The sequence below is a fragment of the Zophobas morio genome, unplaced genomic scaffold (assembly GCF_036711695.1).
Source record: "Zophobas morio isolate AGI-343-1 ecotype UQ-CSIRO unplaced genomic scaffold, CSIRO_AGI_Zmor_V1 ptg000030l, whole genome shotgun sequence".
Taxonomy (NCBI): Eukaryota; Metazoa; Arthropoda; class Insecta; order Coleoptera; family Tenebrionidae; genus Zophobas; species Zophobas morio.
In genome coordinates this window covers 14,782,657-14,790,684 of record NW_026972135.1, presented here as the reverse complement: position 1 = coordinate 14,790,684, position 8,028 = coordinate 14,782,657, and the positions used below count along the sequence as shown (strand labels likewise).

Genomic DNA, 8,028 nt, shown 5'->3' with positions numbered 1-8,028 from the left:
CCAAAAACTATCGACAAATAAGCTTAACATGCATTATCTGTAAAGTTTTGGAATCAATTATATTTAAACAGATGTTAACCTTTTTGTTAAACGAAAAAATCATTCCTGACGCTCCCCAATCTCAAATATGTTGTTTTGTGTGAACGACTGGACCCTGGCTCTTGACTCCAATCAACCAATTGACAGAGCATATCTAGAGTTTTCGAAAGCTTTCGATTGAGTTCCCAGTGAGAGGCTACACTTCAAGCTATACTGTGCCGGTATAAAAGACAACTTATTAAATTGGATCAGAGTGTTTCTCACGAATCGCTCATTCAGAGTTAGAGTAGGTTCAGATTTTTCTCAAAGTAAATCCGTGCTTAGTGGGGTGGCGCAAGCTTCAATTTTAGGACCTTTGCTTTTCTTGGTTTTCACTTCTGATATCCCAACTCAAATCCAGTCTAATATTGCCATGTTTGCTGATGACATAAAACTCTATTCTAATCCTATCACATACCCCAGTCAGTTACAAAAAGATCTTCAAACTATCCGACGCTTGGCTGTTACCTTTAAACGAAGAGAAATGCCCTATCCTTCACATGGGCAAAAACAATCCCATGAGAAATTACAGTATCAACGAAACAGCAATAAAAATAATTACGGAACAAGTTGACTTGGGAATAACTATAACTAGTGATTTGACGTCGCATATTACAAAAATTTGTCATCGAGCGAACAAAATGTTATATTTGATCAACAAGGCCTTCCAACTTATTTCGACGACTTCAGCTAAGAAGATCTATACAACTTATATTCAACCCATTTTAGAATTCGGCGGACCGATCTGGAATTGCGATCGTATAAGCGATAGGTACCGCTTAGAGCTCACTCTACGTCGCGCAACCAGACTACCATATGGAAATATCAGGCCACCGTTTGAAGAGAGACTCAGAGCATGGAACTTAACCACTTTCGCACAAAGAAAACAGAGAGGAGACATTATCATGACATTCAAGATTCTCACTGGTCGTTTTCCCATCCAGGCAGCTGACTTTTTCCAAGTAAACCAAGACACACGATTTCAAGTCACTCCCTAAGACTTAAAAAAGAAAACTTTAAAACTACGGTCCGCCAAAACTTTCTGTCAAACAGAGTATTCCAGATTTGGAACAATCTTCCCGAACAAGTCATCAACGCAGTCCACTAACATCTTTAAGAACCGATACGACCAACACGCAAATTTACACTTATGAAACTTATTAGCTTCAGAAGTTATTTTTCTTTTAAATTTAATTTGTATTTTTATGTAGGCTTATATTTTGAATTTTGTTTTCTTTATTATTAAAAAGACCAATTATATTATGTTAACTCTGCGGACTAATAGATTAGTCTCAGTCTGCACTATGTATGTAATAATAATAATAATAATTCGAAGCCGTTAATCATCACGATTTAACCTGAGTCGATACATGATGGACACGGCAGTGAAGAAAGTTTTAGCAATCTGAAAAACTCAACGTTCAAATTTCGCCACCACCTAAACTAGACTACTTTAACATTTCACCTGTAATCCTAACCGATTATTAAGCGAAATGTTTTCAGAGTACTTAATTGCTAATACTTTGGACGTATTCATCAGAAACATCAAATATTTCTTTTTGTTAATTTCGTTCCAGTGGTACCATTCGACTTGAACCAACGCGCTTGTAAGTTCTTCCGGCTGAAAATGATTTTTTTTTTATCATAATCTAAACATCAGTTTACTTACAATATTTTCAATAGCCTGTCCGCCTACTGCTAGCCCAATTAATGTTAGAAATGACAGTACCGCTAAAGCTACAATTCGAAAATACTGATCCGTCAAAGAATCCGAAAACTTCAAAAAAGCATTAATGAAAATTCGGACATTTCAGACGGACATAATACCGAAAAATAAAATACAACAACACTAGCCATTATGCCAATACCGCATATTTGAAAAAGAAAAACATAAATTTGGCTTTGTTCGAGAGCTTGTCGACTGCATCTGAAAAGAGAAGGATTATACTTTAATCCGCCATTATGTCACATCAAGGTCATAACAAAGCTGTAAGATATTTCATTATTTCACATACTTATTTAAGGCAATGTGCTTCTCGATAAGGCGCGATAACTTTTCGGTGACTGCTGCATGATATTGTTTGTTGTTCAAACTAATGTAAACTCTTTTTTGATAATTAGCGTTAATTTTTTCTATGGAATATATCAACATGTGTTTTTGCAAAACAAATTCAGCATAATAATAAACAATGCCGAATGACGGTGAATTTGCAGCCGTATATGTCATTAGAAAGAATCCAAGTTTAAATAAAAACATGGACATAGTTTTAAACCACGGAAAATATTCTTCACATAATTTATAAGGATACAAGAGCTCATTGTCACGATCTGTTGAGATTGTAAATGAAGCTGCTAACAATAATCCCATACAAACAGCTGTAGTCATATATAGGGTAACATAAAGAGCAGTTTTTTTGACTTGGTTTCTTATTTCTTTAGGTGCGTTACCAATTTTCCAAATTTTCGTATCTTGGAGAGATCTAATCACGATGCTGGTTATATGTGGTTGAGTTATTAAACAAACGAGTGACTACAAGAAACTAAATAGTAGGTACATAACTTTAACGAAATATATTTACATATACGGAGACAAAGTACAAAGGTCCATACTGAATAAAATAATCAAGATCGAATCTCTTAAGAAACAATATTGATTGTAGTAGAACGAAACTACTTAAAATTACCTTATTAAGACCCAGAAAGAATTTTAGAATTTTAAGTTGGAAAATGCCAACGGTAAAGAAATGGCATAATTTCAGGTGATCGTCGGCTAGAAATATTAGTATAATTAATAAAAGAAAAGCAATAAACCAGACAATGGTGAAGATCATCGCTAATTAGCCAAGGACGTTCATTGTTATTTATTACTCAATATCAGCACTGACATTCCATTTTTATTTCATAAAAATTTTGAAAATTTCACTGTGCAACATATACATAAAGGCGATTTTCGTATCTAGATTTTTCTTATTTTATGCCTCTTTTCCTAAATAAAAATTTGTGTTTCACAAATCTATTGACAGTAATTGTGAAAAAGAATTTACGATACAAGATTTTACCATCTTAAAAACAAGTACTTAGATTGTATAAACGACTGGAACATACCCCGGGGAGAGTAGATGAAATGGCATTTAAATAGCTGCTTATAGAAAATGATTAATCTAAAAAATTAACTACTGATGATCGATTTAAAGAAAAAATAATTAAATGGAAATTAATTCGATAATTAGTGGAATTTTGATAACAATATTGAATAATTATTATTGAATAATTAATTATTGCCACTGCCTGGTTCACTACTAATAATAAAAAATGGTGACTTACCTTCCATCGTACGCAGATCACTCTAAGGCAACTTCAAGGACGACACTGAATAAAACGCTTGGTTATTGTAACAAGGTCATTAAGGATAATTAAGAAAATTTACCTGGAACTGAAACTCAATTACATATAACAGTGTTATCGAGCCCCCCAAATAGTGGCTATTAATTCGTTTAGGACACGTGGCATGTAACGGGTGCTCAGTTGAAAAAGTCATCAAGTTGGAGTTGTTTTTATGTAGAAGGAAATGTAGCGAAAAACTCATTTATTTTATTACTTGATCACTTCTTTAGTTGAAGGTCCCATTTCAAATGGTATGTCAAATTGTCACAAACGACATTTAAAAACCTTCTGCTAGCTCTATAGAACTATTTCTACAAAGAAATTTCAAGTTCGCAGATCCAATCTTTTGTGTTCACTGATCATGCAAGAATGAACATTATTTTTGCCTGAAGGCCTAAATGTAACTAACTAAAGGGGCCAAAGAGTATGTACAGATTTTTACGAATCCACTTTCATTTTTTTCGCTAAACGAAAAATATTTGCAAGGTATAATAACGTTCCATTCCCAGAGGGTTTGTCTCTCTCCGTGGAGCAGTGGGTGTATCAGAGAGAACGGCGACTGTGAGTTCGATGCCGAAGTTGGCCCTTTCTTTTTTTTCTTGCATTGGTATAACGCTGTGACTACTTTTCTTTTATGCTATGACTAGAATTATCCATGTTGATCGAGTCATCACAAATTTTTTATCGGTCTAATTAAGAGTCAACCCATTTTCTCGAATATGTGAAGAATACTCACGTCTTTATATAATAATGATAAAATAAGTATTATAATATTCAGAACATTTTGTTGGATTGTGGTTTAATTAATAATTTTAGTCCTGATGTGTTTGAGAAGACAAACTCATTCAAATCAAACTAATGTCTACGTGACATTCTTTCGATATATAAACGTAAATAAACACTTGAGCTTCAGATTGTTATTACTTAGTACAGCGGTTATCACAAAACCAATTGTTATTGTCAGTTATTGTAAGCATGACAACTTTTTAATCAAAATGTTTTTGTTTATATCTATCAACCCCAAAAAATTGGTTGTCATCTCAAAATTTTGCTGATCCGAACAAATTCTATCTAATATGTGCAAAATATGATCAGTAACTGTAATAAGTATATCATTGCATGTATGTTTTTTAGATTTGTTTATTTAGGGTGACTCAAAAAAATTAATCAATCAGTCAACTTATTTTATTGAATAAATCAAGAATTGCAAAACTGAATGCTTTGAAATCTTGCAGATATTTTAAAGTCATTGTAAGCATGGAAAATTGTTAATCAAAATAAATCTCTTTATTCCCCTCAAAAAATCGATGACGTCATCTCAAAATTTTTCCTAATAAATTCTACCCAAAATGATATTTTTTTTGTTCAAATTAAAAACGAGTCACCCCATTTTCCCGAAAATGTGAAAATACAAACGTCTTTATACATATAATAATAATTATAATAATGATTTTCAGAACATTTTGTCGATTGTAGCTTACTACTTAATAGTCTTGCTCCTCTGTTTTGAGGGGACGAATTCATTCAAATCAAACTAATTTCTAGGTGACATTCTTCCGATGTATAAACATAAACACTTTCAAGTTGTTTTTCTTATCGAGGATAACTTAAGGACGTACACTAATGGAGTCCATTGGGCAATTTGGTACTTTCATATTTTCCCGATATTTCATATGCTGAGCCTCCCCTAGATCTAGACAAGTTATAATTAACCAAATGTGAATTAATACATCGAAAATCAAAACAAAATGTAGTGTTTTATTGAATAAGTGAAAGTCAGAGCAATAAAAAAGTCTGGACCATCCAATATTAAATACTTATTTTAATTTTAGCTTATAACTGTTGCCATAAAAAAATTTCTCTAAAGAGTTTAGATAGTACTTCCTTCGCTGTCGGAAACATGACGATTGCATGCCTATTATGTTTTTTTCTCATTACATTTTTGTAGCGGGGTAATTTAAAAAAAATTGTGATGACGTCATCAACATTTTTGCAAGGACACGTATATCAGTTTGGATAGATGTAGTGTAATACTAAAAATAAAAGTACTGTATTCCCAAATTTTCGGGAAAATGAATTGGGTCGTCTTGAATATTGATTTATAATCAATAAAATAACGAAACAGTTTACTGACGTATGCCGCAGAGGCGACTCAAAATCATTTATGTATGAGAATTCTTAATTTAAGACAACAAGCGATACCACTTGTTGAGATTGTACATGTGAGAGTCAAACAGAGAAACTGTAAACAATACCGATGGTCACCCAGACTTTTTTATTGCTTCGACTTCCGCTTATTAAAACAGTGGATTTTATTTTAATTTTTGATGGTGGATGGAATGATAAATCACAAGTACAGACTCATCATATTGTATACATTTTAGATAGGGGGGGATGAGCAAATACATTTTGACTGGCTGGATTTGACAAACTGTATTTTATGGGCAGGGAATTTCTGTCGAAGTAATCTTGGACCAATTTTTTTCCAGTACACTGTGACTAGTACCTCCTACACTGTTTTACTCAAAGTCAAATTCCGCAAACTCAAATCTTATAATTTCTCAGAGCAGTATTTGTTGGGCTGTACTTTTTTATGAATTTGGCACCCATTGGGACTTGAATTTAAAAAAAATACAATCTTCTACTTTATTATCATTTTAATGAACATTTGGCTCAAAATTAACAAATTCATACACAATTTCTATACTTATTGCTGAAAATATGCACATAAAGTAAGTTGATCAATCAATGTTAGCCCACGCAAAAACCATTGAATCCATCTAAACATTTCCAGCGTCCTGATCAACATTTTTTAAACAAATTATGCAACACCCACCTAGTGTGTTCAGTTCTACAGAAAGTGATGTATACGATTATAGTCAATAATTTGAAGCTGTTAAACATCACGACTCAACCTGAGTCGATACATAATAGACACAGCAGTGAAGAAAGCTCTGGCAATCTGAAAAAGTCAACGTTCGAATTTTACCACCACCTAAACTAAATTATTTGGACTTTCACCTGTAATCCTAACCGAAGATTAAGCGAAATGTTTTCAGAGAACTTCATGGCTAATACTTTGGACGCATTCGTCAAAAAAATCAAATATTTCATTTTGTTAATTTCGTTCCAGTGGTACCATTCGACTTTAACCAACGCGTCTGTAAGTTCTTCCGACTGAAAATGATTTTTATGATCATCATCTAGAAATCAGTTTACTTACTATATCTTCAATAGTCTGTCCGCTTACTGCTAACCCAATTACTGTTAGAAATGACAGTAGCATTAAAGCTATAATTCGAAGATATTGATCAGTCAAAGAACCCGAAAACTTGAAAAAAAACGTTAAAGAATATTACAAACTCACAGATGGACGTCCTACCGTAAAATAAAATACAACAACGCTAGCCATTGTGACAATACCGCTTATTTGAAAAAGAAAAACAAACATTTGGCACTTTTTGAGAGCTTGTCGGCCGTATCTGGAACGAGATGAATTAGAGCTTTATGCGCTAAACTTGCAAGGTATTACAAAATATTTCCCTATTGAATATATTTACTTGTTCAAAATGATGTGGTTCTTGATCACAATCTTCAACTTCTGACTGACTGCAACATGATATTGTTTGTTGTCCAAACTAATGTAATCTCTTTTTTGATAATTGGCGTTAATTTTTTCTATGGAATATATCAACATGTATTTTTGCAACACAAGTTCAGCATAATAATAAACAATACCGAATGCCGGGATACTTGCACTCGCATATGCCATTACAAACAATCCAAATTTAAATAAAAACATGAACATAGTTTTAAACCACGGAAAATATTTTTCACATAATTTGTAAGGATACAAGAACTCGTTGTCGCGTTCTGTTGAGACTGCGAATGAAGCTGCTACCAATAATGCCATACAAACAGCTGTAATCATATATAGGGTGACATAAAGACCTATTTTTTTCACTTGTTGTCTTATTTCTTTGGGTGCGTTTTCAATTGTCCATATTTTCGTATGATGGAGATATCTAGTGATGATGCTGGTCACATATGATTGAGTTATTATACACACGAACGTCTGAAAGAAACTACATAGTACACATTTATAACGAAAGTATTAAGTATACTTACATATACGAAGATAAAGTACATAGGTCCATACTGAACGAAATAGTCAAGTTCGAATCTCTTGAGAAACAATATTGATTGTAGTAAAATTAAGATACTTAAAATCACCTTACTTAAACCCAGAAGTAATTTAACAATTTTTAGTTGGAAAATGCCAACGCTAAAGAAATGGCATAATTTCAGGTGGTCGTCGGCTGTAAATATTAGTATATTAGTGGAAATGACGCAAAGCTGGTTCGTTACGTTTCATCCTCTTCACCAAAATAAACTGAAAGCAACTTCGACAACTACACTCAGGAAAATGCTTGGTTAATGTAGCACGCATCATTAAAAATAATTAGGAAACTTCTCTTACATTGAAACTCAATTATATCAACATTATCGAATTTTCTTGCCAACTTTGGCCATTAATTCGTCTAGGACACGTGGCAAATTTCAAAT

The 8,028-nt window shown here is 33.0% G+C and overlaps 1 long non-coding RNA gene across 1 annotated transcript; it reads right to left on the bottom strand.

Annotated features, from left to right (window-relative positions):
* Positions 1 to 6,192: 6,192 nt before the first annotated feature.
* On the bottom strand, positions 6,193 to 6,753 carry LOC135139073 (uncharacterized). Its single transcript, XR_010282109.1, has 3 exons — positions 6,686 to 6,753; positions 6,484 to 6,639; positions 6,193 to 6,424 (listed from the first exon to the last, which is right to left on the bottom strand). It is a non-coding gene; the product is annotated as an uncharacterized LOC135139073 (long non-coding RNA).
* Between the last annotated feature and the right edge of the window lie 1,275 nt (positions 6,754 to 8,028).